Source organism: Apium graveolens, chromosome 5 (genome assembly GCF_009905375.1).
Source record: "Apium graveolens cultivar Ventura chromosome 5, ASM990537v1, whole genome shotgun sequence".
NCBI classification, from domain to species: domain Eukaryota; kingdom Viridiplantae; phylum Streptophyta; class Magnoliopsida; order Apiales; family Apiaceae; genus Apium; species Apium graveolens.
Genome location: NC_133651.1, coordinates 96,551,234 through 96,568,822, shown reverse-complemented (window position 1 = coordinate 96,568,822; position 17,589 = coordinate 96,551,234).

Here is a 17,589-nt window from a genome sequence, read left to right as displayed (position 1 = left end):
TCTTGAGAGTAATCCAAGACCATATTTCAAAAAAAAAAAAAAGGACTAAATGAACCTTTGAGTTAAGTCTTCAATTGAAGGCATACGATTAAGAATGGTATTAACCTGCGATCGTTACTTTGACTGAAACTCTTCTGCAATTTTATCTACTTCATGTCATGAAAGTACGCCAAGTTCAGGAGTGTTCTTCATGAATCATGAACGGTGATCATGTTACCTCCTTAGAAGAATTAGATACGAGATGTATGGACTCCGTATGGTTAGCTATTAAGACTTCATGGAAAATGAATGACTACAGTAGGTCAGTGGTGGACCATAGTAAGGCAGCAATGATTCTGCGAGTAATGAGCTGATTACAACCGTGAGAGTTGTATTGGAATGGGTGTTGAGATTGAGTACCACTAATCGGGTCGTGGTAGTGTATAAGTTATCATTGATAGACTAATTAAGTAGAGTATCTACCTATTGAATATTTATTCTTTCTTATCAATAGAGAGTCATATTATTATACGAGGAAGGTTGCGGTGCAAGCATAGAATTCTAGTAACAATGATGTCTAGAATGAGATCCCGGGTTCGATTTTCGATATCGAGGGAGTTTCAAAGGTGATTGTGTATAAGCTCGAGGAAGAGCATGGGTCCATAGAAGGATGGACGGAATAGCAAATATTTAGGCATGTGAAATACGATGCTATAATGCTTGATGTTGATATATATACACATATGTTTTGTTCTCTTATGACAAACCTCTATAATTCAGAGGTAGGTTCCAAGCCAGATATTTTGTAGCATTATATTTTTTTCATATATACAATTCTCTTCAATTCATTCTTTTCTCTTCTTTTCATTTCATATAAGCTGAGAAGAACAACCCTTCCAGAAGGGGAGGTATTGCCGAATGACTATCTATCTGTGTGATAGAAGCCGAGTAGGATACCAGCTATTGTTTAATTGCTTGTCAAGTACTAAAGGCTGGCCACCTTCTGTACTAACTATGCGATATAACAAGTGTTCATGATCATAGTGATCTCTCAATAAATTCTTTTACTTCTATATGAAGGACCAAGCTTTTGAAGATGGAAGCAGCTAAAGGAAGTAGTATCAGTACGGTGGTATTCCGATTCTAACGCGTTCGTGATACTAAGGTTGACGTGGTTATTAAAAGGTTATAGAACGCTAACGAGCAAAAGTATAACCAGTATAATAGTAGGAACGAAAGGTAGTAGCGATTATGAACTGGAAAAGAATGGGTATTAAGAAGCAAAAGCTCTAATGCTAAAAGCTGTAATGAGAGTCTATGCTATAGACTTGAAAGAAATTGGAATGATCACTTAACACGGATCGAATTTTCTTACGAAAATAGATCATATGTCAGTATTGAGATATCGCCTTATGAGATCCTTGAGGGAAGACAATGTCGATCTCCCTTATGTTAGGATGAAGTTGTAGAGCGCAAGATGCTCGGACCCGCAGTAGTCCAAAGGACCAGGGATATAATAGATCTAATCAGAGGACGGCTGGTAGTAACCCAAGATGGACATAAAAGGTATGCTGATTTGACTCAAAAGGATAAAGAGTATGAAATAGGGGACCTAGTAATGTTATAGGTATCTCTTGGAAAGGATTGATGAGGTTCGAAAAGAAAGGAAAGCTAAGTCTACAATTTGTTGGACCCTTGGATATATTAAGACGTTTTGGGAAGTTAGCATATGAGCTAGCCCTACCCCCGAACATGTAGCAAGTTCATAACGTGTTCCACGTATCAATGTTAAGAAAGTATAATTCGGATGCCAGATAAATAAGGGCATATGAGCGCATAGACGTGCAACCCGACGTAACCTATATGGAGCAACCAGGAAGGGTTATAGATTGAAAAAGGAACAATTGCTTAGGAAAAGGGTTAACAAACTAGTCAGAGTTTGATGGTAGAACCACAATGTGGGAAAATTTACTCGAGAGTTAGAAAGTGCAATGCTAAGAGAGTATCCCTATTCATTTTCTATTTGATTCTGGGACGGAATCCTTTTAAGGAGGGGAGACTGTAATAACCCCAATTTTTGGAAATTTTTGAAACCCTTATGAATAGTGTTTTTGCTGAATGAGAAAACTTTTCATGCCACACTATGTAGGGGTTCTGTTATGGATATTCTGAGATTTTATTAGTATTTTATATGGTATATAAGTGTATGTAAAGATCGTCAGAATCCAATTCCTAACACTTTGATTTTTCCCGAAAATCTACCAGATACAGAAAGAATTGAGTATAAGGTAACAGAATAAAAAGGATTTAAATTCAAGGATTATAAGAGAGGATCATGAAAGGAATATAATGTATTGAGAAAGGTTAAAGAAACCTAAGTAATAAGATCCCGGGTATGATCCCTCAAACGATAAACGAAAACGAAAGTTAAGCGAACCGTATAACAGATCAGCGGTCATTAGGCAAGCAATTAGGAGTTAACCAAGGAGGTTAGGGATGATGATGTCATCAAACCAACAAGGTGTGGACAAGTGGAAGCATTATGACATGTGCAAGATGACATAAGCATGACAAGGGGTTTTGTTTTGTTGGTTGATTTTGGGCCATGTAAAATTTACCATGGTAAAAAGCTAAAACATTTTCCAAGGCTAAAAAGGAGAAGCAACCAAGCAAATATCATAAAACACAAAAATTAGAAGTTGACTTTCCCATTTCAAGAAGAAAGCTCTCAGCTAAAACAAACCCAGCAACTTCAAACTGCCATATCTCCTTCAATACTCACTTAAATGTTGTGTTCTATAGCTCGTTGGAAAGGTATTGAGATGTCCTACAACTCTTGTTCACAAGTCTCTTCCAAATAAGCATGGTAAGACCCTCATTTTTACAGTTCTTTAAATCGGACTTTTAGAAACTTCAAAGCCTAACTTTGTGTTCTTGATTTCTTTGGAAAGATCAAGCTTGTAGGAGGCTCCATAAGGCTTCCTAGCAACTTAACACCTCCCAAGGAAGGTATAAATCTTCACACCCTTTAGTAATAAGTTTGAATGTTGAAGTTTGGAGATGGTTTGGATGGATGAGTAGTAATTTGAATGATAAGCATGATTCGAGCTTAATTGTTAAGTAGTTTAGTTGAATTTGGAGATGTTATAATATATGATTGGATTGAGATCCTTGAGCTTATTATGACTGAAATCAGTAGCATTGATGTGTATCTTGAGTTGTTGTTGATTGGTAGTTGGATTGATATGATTTGGAATGGTAAAAATTTGGGAAATCGCGTAAATATAGCCGTCATAATGTCTGATTTACTTTAGACTGCTTTTGTTCATAATATTAGGACCCGAGAACTCCCTTCTAGGTTTTGACCATTGTCATGTTTAGATAGTTCATGTTACGAGATTCGTTTTGATATGTAGTTCGTTTGATTCCGATGTACGGTTTAGGAGAAACGATCGTTTTAAGTAACGGCGTTTCGCGACCGAACCATTACCCCTCGCCTTACTTTGAAACCTTGGTTAAGGACCTTAACGGGTTAATTAGTGTATGAAACAATTATTTTAAGTGTGTTAGGAAGTTGGTAAGACACTCGCGAAAGAATCGCCTTAAAACTCGTAATGGTTAAATTATTAAAAATGGTGGAGCCGAGGGTACTCGAGTGACTTAAGAGAATCAGTAAGCGCAAAGCAAGCGTTAGTGTCTAAGTTGGTTAAAGTATAGATTTACAAGTGACTTTGGTTTAATTCCAACTTACTTGTTGTTTATAGGTTACCAGACTCGTCCCGAGCCATTTGTAACCCCCAGTCGCTCAGGCAAGTTTTCTATCCGTTATACTGTTGTTGTGATGTATACACTTGTATATGCATTATCTTGTGATAGATGCATGATGGTTAAATTAGCAAATTCTTGCGATATATTGTAGCATGTGATATGGTACATATGCATGCCTGTTTCGTATTCTTGCCATATATATTTGTTGGTTCAGTTGATAATATCTATGCTAGAGAATAGCGGTAATTTGCATATACCCTTAGTATAGGGACCCAAAGGTGAAAACATTTTCTAAAACCGGGAGTCGAGGATCCCGAGTAGATTTTATATATATATATATATTTATATATATATGGTTATAGTTTTCAAAACTATTAATCGAATAAGGTTTATTCGATAACTTTATTTTATTAATGAATATTATCTTGAATATTCATTCGAGGACTTATGACTCCTTTATATTATTTATTGAATATTACTTGGATAATCATTTGAGGATGTATGACTCCTTTATTTTATTTAATGAATATTATTTATAATATTCATTCGAGGTTTTATGACTCAGCTTATTATTTAATGAATATTATTTCGAATATTCATTCGAGGGCTTATGACTCAGCTTATTTATTTATTGAATATTATTTCGAATATTCATTCGAGGGCTTATGACTCAGCTTATTTTATTTATTGAATATTATTTGAATATTCATTTGAGGATCTATGACTCCGATTATTTGCTGAGATATATTCTTTATTTTATTAAAGAATAAGGTGTCGATAATCAAACTCACTTTTGATTATTCAAATAAAGATAGTACTTTCGTATAGGTATATCTTTGGATATTTAATATTCATTTCAAGTATAAGTTTCAAAACTTCTACTTCAATTATTTTTATAAAGATTATTCTTTATGGAAATATTATTTAAATAATAATATTCAGATATTTTCTAATATATTGGGACTGATTTATTTTGTTAAATCAGCATCACTCCAACATTCTTAAAAATGTTTTGCGAGTCTTCAAAATGATTTTTAAAAGTTAGAGCGGATCCCAAAACTCATTTTTATATTTAAGATCCTCCTTTCGAAGGGTATTTAAATACTCACTCAAAACCTGAGGGATCCGGCTCTATGGTGTGTTTTATATTCGCAACAAGGTTGCTGTTTTGTTAAATGAATCGATTACTTACCCAACACTCGGGAAGTAAAATTCTTGGAACAAGTTAATCCATTAACAAGCATTGCCTGGGAAATATCGGTGAGTTCTCCTTTCTAACTAGATACGACTTCTTGGTGGAGCCGTATCAACAAGTTTCTACTTGGGGAAAGGGGGAACGAGCTTTACGTTTCAGAGTCATGGATTTCATCTATACTAGGAGTGGCGTAAGTGGTCGAGTGGCGCCGGCCCAGTCTTATTATATTGGCCCAAATGGCCTGGAAGTTCTGCTAAGGCGGTCCATTCCTTAGGAGTTCAGTGTTCGGTTGACAAGTAAATCCGATAGGTTCTCCTCTACATGTAGAAAATGGTGGGGTTGCACTACTACGACTGATCATCATAAGTGGTCTTCCTGGCGCGGCAAACTCCCGTAATGAGTTCATCATCCAATTGGATATTTCTGCAACACTACCCAGAGCACTTCGATAGAAAGGCTACGGTTGGGCGATTGTTGAGTGTTGGCAGGGTCAAGTTTTCAAGATGATGTTTGCATCAAATGAAGTATCTCGTAACTTTATTTTATTTTGATGATATTTTAAAGATTTAATTTATTCAAATCTGGTCTTGTAGTCTCATCTATGTGATGAACTTTTGAAACTGATTATAACTTGAACAGTGGTAGTTCAAGTAGTATTCAGATATAAGTATATTGGAGTATCTTGTAGCTTCATCTTTTAAACTTATATCTAGTAAATGATTATCTTGTGCATGTCAAAGATTTTCGGAAAACCGTTGAGACAAGGTTAGATATATGAGATCATCTTGCAACGATAGTTTATACAGTTATAAACGGGAACTCTGTGTATATTATACATGTAAGAGGATTTCAAAGATTTTGAAAAGTATATATGTATATATACTGAATATTTTGTGACTTCATCGCATTAAGATATCAAACTTGGTTCATTTCTTTTGACCAAGACTTTCATGAGTATTATGAGAAGGCTCATATACTGTAAATCATTATACATATTATTTTGGTGGGCTTGCTGCCCACCTTTGCTTTCTTCTTTCATCACACAATAACAGATAGAAAAGATGAACAGGACCAAGCTCCCAATTCGCGAGCGGATAGGAAACGTTCCGCAGTTTCCTATAGGCATTGATGTCGCTGTAGCTGAGGAAGGAACTACCAATAGGCTAGGCTTCAACTTTTGATGTACCAGATTTATGTATATTTATGAATTGTAATAATGGCAAGGAAATGTAAATTTATTCAGAAACCCTTTTAAGGTGTATTGGCATATAATTGTGGAATAAAACGACTTGTGATTATTTTTGGATATTCATCTCTGAGACTATAACTTGTGGTGTGTGTGTTTATTGTGGGGTCATAGTACAGAGTAGTTGATTATTTATTAAGATTCGGTGTTATTAAGGGAAATGGAACTCGTGACAACCCGGATCCCCGACCCCGGATTTGGGGGTGTTACACCTACTTCCTATTCTTTATCCTTTCGTGTCAATTTAACATACTTCTTATGTCCATCTAGGGTTACTACCCGCCGTCCTCTGATTAGATCTATTATATCCTTGGTCCTTTGGACTACTGCTGGTCCGAGCATCTTGCGCTCTACAAATTCATCCTAACATAAGGGAGATCGGCATTGTCTTCCCTCAAGGATCTCATAAGGCGACATCTCGATAATGACATATGATCTATTGTCGTAAGAAAACTCAACCCGTGCTAAGTGACCATTCCAAATTCTTTCAAGTCTATGGAACATACTCTCATCATAGCTTCTAGTATTATAGCTTTTTTTTTCTCAATACCCATTCTTTTCCAGTTTGTAATCGTTACTATCTTCCGTACAGAATATTATTCTAGATATACCTTTACTCGCTAGAGTTTTATAACCTTTTAATAATCGTGTCGACCTTAGTATCACGAATGCGTTTCCATTCTGAATACCACCATACTTGGTACCACTTCATCTCTAGATGCCTCCATCTTCGAAAGCTTGGTCCTTCGTGTAGAAGTAAAAGAATTTATTGAGAGATCACTGTGATCATGAACACTTGTTCTATTGCATAGTTAGTACAGAAGGTGGCCATCCTTTAGTACTTGACAAGCAATTAAACAACATGTGGTATCCTACTAGGCTTCTATCACATAGATAGATAGTCATTTGGCAATACCTCCCCTTCTGGAAGGGTTGTTCTTCTCAGCTTACATGAAATGAAAAGAAGAGAAAAGAATGAATTGAAGAGAATTGTATATATGAAAAAAATATACTGCCACAAAATATCTGGCTTGGAATCTACCTCTGAACTATAGAGGTTTATCATAGGAGAACAAAACATATGTGTATATATATCAACATCAAGTATTATAGCATCACATTTCACGCTCCTGAATATCTACTATTCCGTCCATCGTTCTATGGTTCCATGCTCTTGCTCGAGCTTATAAACAATCACCTTTGAAACTCCCTCGATATCGAAAATCGAATCTGGGATTTCCTTCTAGACATCATCGTTATTAGAATTCTATGCTTGCATCGCAACCTTCCTCGTATAGTAATACGACCCTCTATTAATAAGAAGGAATAAATATTCAATAGGTAGATAATCGACTTAAATAGTCTATCGATAATAACTTATACACCACCACGACCCGATTAGTGGTACTCAATCTCAACATCCATTCCAATACAACTCGCACGGTTGTAAGTAATCGGCTCATTACTCGTAGAATCATTCCTGCATTACTATGGTCCACCGTTGACCTACTGTAGTCATTCGTTTTCCATGAAGTCTTAATAGCTAACCATACGGAGTCCATACATATCGTATTGAATTCTTCTAAGGAGGTAACATGATCACCGTTCATGATTCATGAAGAACACTCCTGAACTTGACGTACATATGACATGAAGCAGATAAAATTGCAGAAGAGTTTCAATGAAAGCAACGATAGCAGGTTAATACAATTATTAACCATATGTCTTTATTAGGAGACATGAAGCTCAAAGGTTCATTTAGTCCTTTCGTAACATGGTCCTGGCTTATCTTAAGATATGACCCTATAAGATAGATAGCCCGCTCACGGTGATTACATAAATTAATCTTTACCAAACTACTATCACGATTGAGTATCGCACAATCATCAGAAGGAATGTCAATCTTCCATACCATAATACAACCTTCACGGCTTTAACCATTATCACTATATTCCTCTGGCACGAGCGCCTATAATTGTCCTCTTACACTTAAAGTGTCGGCCACCTCTTTGGCCTTTCCTAATAGTAAAATTTTCTTATAATCAATGTCTTTTAAATGATCTTCAACTAAATTTTCTACCTCATTTCCAATCACTGCTTGTGTGAAAATGCTCTTTCTTACGCTTTGGTGAAAAGAAAAAATATCACCATTTTTCCATAAGTTATTGCCTCGGTCTTTTAGAGGTTAACATTGTCACGACTGACTCTCGATCATACTTAGGACGTCTCTTATCTTGGGTCCTACTTGTTTTCACCAATCTCGACCTTCATTGGGTCGATCTATACCTTCTTATGGTTCAACACGTGCCCACCTGGCATTATTATCATTACGTCATATTTCCTTCATCAAAATTTCTATTCTTGAGAACTTTGATTATTACCTTTCTCCTTGTAAAACCTCTAAGGTTATCCTTAAATCCTTCTTCAGGTACACCCTAGGCACAGGGCATATTAAGATACCATGTACTAATACCAGAATCATTGTCCATATACTTCTGAAAAATTTCTCCACTGATCCTTAAAGGTTGTTGTTACCTTAATCCTTTCCAATTCATACTGTCAAAACTCATACTATCCCTATTAAGGGTGAAATGCCAACCTTTATGCATTCCCCTAGGATTTATCTCAAGTTATTGAGGTTATATCCTAAATTCCACCTTTAAAAAGGTACTTACATCCTTTCATGGATAAATCAAGTCATATATCCCTAATAAGGGTATCTTATTCAATCATTTCCACCTCGATATTCCATAGCAAATTTCATAATAGTATCCTTATCCAAAATGAGGCCAATCCATATGGCCTCCAAAAGACAATAATGGTTATCCACTTTTCTTGCCTGATTCGGTAATGATCACATGGATGTTCTGGAAGATATTGGTTGTGTTCAACGTGAACTTCTATTTACTAAATCCTCATTTACTTTTGTTGTTTATCTCAACAGTCATCTCAATGTTGAGATATCTTCTATACTTGGGGTCTCCCTTTTTGGGCATCAAGTCACAGGTCTTACACACACTTCCCATTCTTGAAGGTCACCTCCTTCCTCCCATTTCTTAATTTCTTACTTTCTTGTCTCCTCAGTCTATCCGCGTCTCATTGTTTATCCTTCGAACTATCTCAAGGTTTCCTCGAATCCTCCCAACTTATAGGGGATAAAATATATATATCTCTTATGCCTTCAACCATCAACTTTAACTTGTGGTGAATCACCCTCATCCTGACGAATACATATTTTTCTATTTCTATTGCTACGAGTCTTTAGGGTTTCCTCATACCCAACTCCCTTATCATTCCTCAAACTCTATTGTCTTTATTTTCCTTTCCACTTCAGTTTCTTTTTATTTTCTTTTCTATTACAATCATTTCATGAACCCACTACTCATTGACTTCAAACATCACGTCGTTTTGGGATTCTTGTCATCAGAACGAATCTTGACAACTTTTACAACTTAGCTTCATAATTCATCATACTCGTCTGCCTTTGTTCTAGCTCTAAAGCTTTTACACTACCTCCATAACCTTGGGAAGTACTTTCCCGAAAACAATTGTCTGAACTTTAATCAGTTTATTATAACCTCTGGCTTCGTGCCTTTCTTGGCCTTTCACCAGTGGGTGTCCTCTCTCTTAGGAGGGTAAGTGACAAAAACAGTCTTTTGTGATTCGTCAATCATTTAGAATCTCAAATGATTCCTCTATTTCCTTTAGCCAGGCTCTTGCCTTGATTGGGTAGCTTGTTCCTTGGAACTCTGAGAGCTTAGCGACTTAAAGGTCCTGAAAGAATTTCACACCACATTATTTCCTCAGGGTGGTGTTTGGGGATAATAGTCTAAGTTCTTTTTTTAGACAGGTCCATGAATTGCCGTATAGGAGCACCGTCTCGGGTCTCCTTATCTTGCTCGACTTCTGTATTCTCAATAGGAAATGTTTCATCCTTCTCCCATAATCAGGGTTATCTTATACGTTAAAATCCTTGTTTTTCATTTCATTATATTATGGGTTCTTTCTTTCTTAATGGTGACCTCCCTGGCTATCACATTCAGGGTTTGCCCTAAATCTTATTCCTCGAACTATGGCTTTCATCTAAGATCTCGTCCTTAAGCCCTTGAACGTTTGGAACCCAAATTCTGTAGGAATACCTCATTATTCCATTATCATCTTTCGCAGTATTAATCTCTTCTCCAGTCATTAGCTTTCTGCCTTCATTCATCATTTTTTTTGGCACCATATGATCTTTTTCAATAATTTGGGTTGTATTACAATCTCAAACAACTTTTCGGTACCGGCTCCGGTTACCTTCACCTCTATTTCCATTTTCTCAAAATCTTTTATCTACTCTTCCGAGGACATTATCATCTTGAGTCTTTCCTTTCTACTAAGGGCGTTAGCCACCATATTGGCTTTCCCTGGATGATAAAGAATCTCATAATCGTAATCCTTGATTAGCTCTAACCACCTCCTCTGGCGCATGTTGAGCTCTTTCTGCGTGGAAATGTACTAAAACATTTATGGTTTGTGTAAATCTCACACTTCTCTCCATACAAGTAGTGCCTCCAATCTTTAGGGAAAAACTATTGGCACGAGCCCAAGCTCATGGGTGGGGATATCAAATTTTATATTCCCTTAATTGTCTTGACGCGTACGCGATTACCTTGTTGTGCTGTATAAGAAGCACCCTAATTCCTTATGCGAAGCGTCACTACACATCACAAAATCTCTTTTTCCATCCGGAAACGCCATCATAGGGGTCGTCACCAACCTTTGCTTCAGTTCTTAAAAGCTGTTCTCGCATTTCTCTGTCCATTCGAACTTCTCAGTCTTACGAGTAAGTCGTATTAAAGGGGCTACTATCTTTACAAACTTGAACGAACCTCCGGTAGTGACCGGCCAATCCTACCTCTGATAGTTTCCCTAACCATGGTTATCAATTCATCAGTAGTCCTTTATTCATTCTTGTCAAGATCCTCCACGGGATCCTATTCAGCAACAATCCCTTCTAGGACAACATCCTCAACCGCTACATCCTCAATATGAACATCATTCGGTCCCTCGTTAGGACGTTCTATCGGATCCATAATCTGATCTCCAATAAGTAATAAAACATCATCGCGCTGTTGCTCCCCAACCTCAGGGTTCGGAGTTCCGCTACCATATACAATAACGAACTACGCTTCTATCACGATATTTATAAGGGTTCCCATAAGGGTTTTAACTGTCAGTACTACCTTAGGTAGCCTGACTATGAACTTGGCATAAGTTCTTATTATCTTAGTGAACTTATTATAAGTTATAGTCTCAGAGATGAATACCAAAATAACACAAGTCATTTTATTCCACAATTATAAACCATTTCACCTTAAAGGGGGTTCCTGAATAATTTACATATTCTTTTCCATTATTACAATTCATAAATATACATAGTCTGGTACATCAAAAGTTGAAAGCCTAGCCTATTGGTAGATCCTACCTCAGCTACAACGGCATCAACGCCTACAGGAAACTGGGGAATGTTTCCTAACCGCTTGCGAATTGGGAGCTTGGTCCTGTTCATCTTTTCTATCTGTTGTTGTGTGATGAAAGAAGAAAGTAAGGGTGAGCAACAAGCCCACCGAAATAATATGTATAATAATTAACAATATATGAGCATTCTCATAGTACTCATGAAAGTCTTGGTCAAGAAGAAATGAACCAAGCTGATATTTTAACGCAACCAAGTCGCAAAATATTCAGTATATATATACATATATACTTTTCACAATCTTTGAAATCCTCTGACATGTATAATATTCACAGAGTTCCAGTTTATAACTGTATAAAAATATCGTTGCAAGGTGATCTCATATATCTAACCATGTCTCAACGTTTTTCTGAAAATCTTTGGCATGCATAAGATAATCATTTACTAGATATAAGTTTAAAAGATGAAGTTACAAGATACTCCAATATACTTATATCTTTTACAAATACTACTTGAACTACCACCGTTCAAGTTATAATTAGTTTCAAAAGTTCATCACATAGATGAGACTACAAGATAAGATTTGAATAGATTCAATCCTTGAAATATCATTATAAATAATGAAGGTACGAGATACTTCATTAAGTCCCGATATATATACACCTATATATATACATTTCATACACTCCTTGAATACCTCTGTTATGAAAATTATAAACAGAGTTGTAATATCCAATGAATTTGGAAAGGAGAAAACCTTGGCATAAACCTGATATCTTGCCGATCAGGCAAAGATACCAATAAGTATCCTTTTCTACTAGTAGATGGACGAATTCCCCACTGGCCATCACCATGGCCACAATAGGACCTTATACTGGACTGCCACTCAGCCACTTACACATTTGATGGACTCCCACTGAGCCACTTACACTTTCATGGACGCCCACTGAGCCCACGTTGCTTATGTCGACTCAATAGATGGACTTACTTCCCGAACGTTGGGTAAGTAATCAATTCATTTATCAAAACAGCAACCTCGTTGCGAATATAAAATACACCACAGAGCCGGATCCCTCAGGTTTTGAGCGAGTATTTAACTCCCCTTTGAAAGGAAGATCTTAAATATAAAAATGAGTTTTGGGATCCGCTCTAACTTTTAAAATCATTTTGAAGACTCGAAAACATTTTTAAGAATGTTTGGAGTAATGCTGATTTAATGAAATAAATCAGTCCCGATATATTAGAAAATATCTGAATATTATTATTTAAATAATATTCCTATAAGGATAATCTCTATATAAATAATTTGAAGTAGAAGTTTTAAAACTCATACCTGAAATGAATAATAAATAACCAAAGGTATACTTATACGAAGTACGATCTTTATTTGAATAATCGAAAATAATTTTGATTATCGAAACATTATTCTTTAATAAAATAAAGAATATTATTTAGTAAATAAGGGGAGTCATAAGTCCTCGAATGAATATTCAAAATAATATTCATTAAATAGAATAAATAGAGTCGTAAGTCCTCGAATGAATATTCAAGATAATATTCATTAATAAAAATAAAGTTATCGAATAAACCTTATTTGATTAATAGTTTTGAAAACTATATCTATATATATAAATATAAATATATATAATATACTCGGGAACATCGACTCCTGGTTTTAGAAAATGTTCGCCTTTGGGTCCCCTATACTAAGGGTATACGCAACTACTGCTTATCTCTAGCATAGGTATTATGCAATTATAAGCATTGGAATCAACAGATAGATATCAAGATTACGAAACAGACATGCATATAAACCATATCATCATGCTCCAATATATCGCAAGATTTGCTAATTAACCATCATGCATCTATCACAAGATAATGCATATACATGTATACATCACAACAACAGTATAACGGGTAGAAAACTTGCCTGAGTGTTCCCGGATAGACTTAAGCTTAGAGTGGGTCCGATAACCTATGAACAACATAGTGGTTTTGTGAAGATATCTACTAGTTATTGATCTGTTGGAACAAAATGTATTTCTACTGTATCTTCCATCACATGTTCCCTTATGAAATGGTACCTAATGCTAATGTGCTTTGTCGTTGAGTGTTGAACTGGATTACCTGTCATAACAATAGCACTTTGATTATCATAGTAAATAGGGATTTTAGAAAATTCTAACCCACAATCCAGTAACTGATTCTTCATCCAAAGAATCTGTGCACAACAGCTTCCTGTAGCAATATATTCTGCTTCTGCAGTTGATGTGGAAATTGACTTCTGCTTCTTGCTAAACCAAGAAACCAATCTGCCTCCAAGAAATTGGCAGCTTCCACTAGTGCTTTTCCTTTCTATTTTGCATCCTGCAAAATCTGCATCTGAGTAACCTATTAGCTTAAAATCTGATTCTCTAGGATACCACAATCCCAGATCAGCTGTACCCTTAAGGTACTTGAAAATTCTTTTCACAACTATTAAGTGAGGTTCTCTTGGATCAGCCTAAAATTTTGCACAAAGACAGGTAGTGTGACGCCCTCCAAACCCAGGTCAGAAGTTTGGGGCTCACAATACACGCCACAATAATTAAACATGTATATAAAGTATTATATGCATTGACCCTTCTGTACACAACCACAGATCGCAACAGGTTAAAGTATGAAAATAAGCCATAATCTTAACTATTATTACATCATACCAAATCCCAACTAATTCAACTTACAATGGCTAAGGATATCGTACTTACAATCTTTCATAATTCATCTATAATATAAAGCTCCTGCTAGCTCGATTCAACTTAAACGGAAATCCTAGCTCGCACACTGGGTAGGAAATCCTCGTTACCAACAATTTCCTTTTCAACTGTTGAAAACATAAAAAATTTTGCAAGAGTGAGCTTACTAACTCAGCAAGTAATAGTAGCAGCAATTGAGGTTAAACAATCACCAATTAAAATGATTCAGAAGAATCAAGTTTCTGAATAAATAATGATTATAATTGGATATTCACTTTTCATTTTAAAAACCAAGGTTAGGCTGTTGATCAGTCACGCACTAACCCCGAGCAAGGCTCCCAGATTTGCTCTATATACTGGATCCAAGGCACGCATTGGCCTATTATGACCATGAATCTGGCCTGACCATGAATCTGGTTTGACCACAAATCTGGTCCACATTTATAAAACCATCCAATTCTAAAACAATTCAATATGATAATCAATGTAAATCAATAAGCTGAATCATAAACAACATTTATCTTGAAGCATAGGGTAATTCATAACACCATGAAGGCATAACAGGGAATAAAAAAATTGGTTTTCAATCAAGGGAAGATTCAGAAAGTAGAAGACCAAGGGTGCAAGGGTTCCAAGAATTGGTCTTCTGTTAAACAAGGAATAAGGGTTGGTATGTTAAGAAACTCCATATCAGAAACAGTATGTGGTAGATATATATTTGTGGAGTAGTATCGTATGTGTATGGATCGTATCTGGGAATTCAACAATCAATGGTTTATGAAGAATAAGGCTTATGGCTCATGATCAATAAGAATCAGGGTTCAAGGTTAAATAGTTTAAAGTGCTTGCAATATAGAACAAGAATTATTTTGAATAATAGCGATATGTTATGAAAATAGTTCGAAAATATTTGCAATATATCTTGAAGAGAAGTTCAGAAGTACTTGCCTCATCATCGACGATTTCCACTTTACTTATACTCATCTAACAGTTTTACTCATCAACCACTTTTCTTTTCTTTCTATGCCTTGCTTCTATTTATAGATCACTGGTTTCCTTTTTCTATGCCTCGCTGACTCTGTTAGGCATCACAAGTATCAATCAATTATTCAGACTCATATTATTCTAATCGTCACATAGACGTCATAAGCTTTTATCTACCCTTCGTTTCGCCCAAATCCAATTTACGGATTAAAAGTTATGAATAAAACAGTCAAACCATAACCATATATGCATATAACACATCAATCAGTGAGCACGTAGCACATAACACGTAAGGCATTCGATCAACATAAATTTTCAAAGAAGATTCGGGGTTAAAATGATTTTTCAGGTATTTATTACGAATTTTTGATCATTTTTCGGAATTAAAACGGGACTCCGAATCATTTTTTAATTAAATAATAGGGTTCGAACACCCGAATCCGACTTTAAAATAATTTTACAATAATTATCGAGCCTTGAAAATAATTTAAAAAAATACTTTAAAGCTCAAAATTATTTTTCGGAATTTTTAAATCAATTTTAAATAATTAAATCCAATTAAATAATCAATTAAAGTAATTAATAAATAATTAAATTAATTAATCAATTAATATTTAAATTAATTGACTAATTACATAATTAATTATCAACTAAAATTAATTAATTAAATAATTAGGATTTATTTTAGAATTAAAAATAATTTTTTAGAATTAAATATAGATTTTTAGAATTTAAAAATGAATTTTTTGGAAATAAGATAGAATTTAAAAATAATTTTTAAATACAATTGTGCAAAAACAGTTTTTCAGAATTTGCAATTGGGGCAAGGGGATTAAACCCTGGTCAAATGACCGGGTCAACAAGAACAGCCCCTGGTCGGCTTGAACGCCGCCCGGATTCTGGGAATAAACCCAGTTTCTGGCGGGTTCGCCGGACGCCGGCGAGCTGCGTTCTTTGACCACCACTGTTGTTTGAACTCAGTTTTAACCTCTAATAAATCCTAAACTGATTCCCAAGTTCGATTCAGCTATCAGTTTCTCCCCGTAATCAACACCCCGACTTCTCCGGCGAAAACCAAGAAAACCGGCGAAGCCCGAAGCAGAATCCGACGACTTCAAATCAGTGTCCACCATCACATTTAAACATATAATTTGACTCCACTTATTACCATGATCTTAATGGTAACCTTAAAATCAGCTAAGATTAGCCAGAAAAGAAAACCTCAAATTCGATTTAGAACATTCAAACCATTAGAACCCTAATTTCGAATTATCAATAATCAAACCATCATTTACACATGTTACTGGGCTCTAAATTTGAAGTATAATATACCAAAATGATCAGGAGAACATTATCTACATGATTATGCCATCAAATCACACAAACAACGTCAAGAACAAAAATTCCTATTTTAATTCATATATAATTCGAAATAAAATAATTAAACCAGAAAAATACCTTGATTTCTGGGCAAAAACAAATGGTTGATTCAGAAAGAAGATTTCGAGAGTTTCGTTTTGATATGCTGCACGCCCGAATCGGAGTTCGATAACGCCTTCGTTCATACGTTAGATTCTAAAAAACGTATCATTTTTAGGGTTTTTCTCTGTAATTACTATATTTTTGCTGGTTGTAAATGAATAAACGAATAAAATGAAATAAGAAATATGCTATTTTTAGTTACGGAATATTGGTTCATTCTGGATCATTTTGGATCGTTAAATTAGTTGCTTATGTAATATCCGGGATATATCGTGTAATTATTTTTGCTATTAAATAATTATTATGTTTGTTCAGTATCTATTCTGTGAGTTAATTGTTAAGCGTTATCTGTACTTGGATATTTAAAAGTAATATTAATTGAGTATTTTAATTTTTATATGTCCAAAATAAAATATAGATGATTGTCATATCTTCCTAATTATTTTTATTTTGATTTATGGATTTATAAGGATCATATGAAATTTATAAAAAAAAATTCCGAGTATTTAAAATCTATTTTATAAAAACGGGAACCAACCGACGTCACCCGTTGTTACGTTTTTGGAACCCGAAACTCTTCCGAGAACTCCTTCGTAACCTAATTGTAATATTCCGAGCATATTCCATGTTTCGACTTTTTCGATCCGGCGTACGGTTTGTTCTGCGCGGGTCCCGACACAACATTTTCGATACAATATTCGTTTAGATAAATCAATAAAACCCGTATTTTCGATAAACG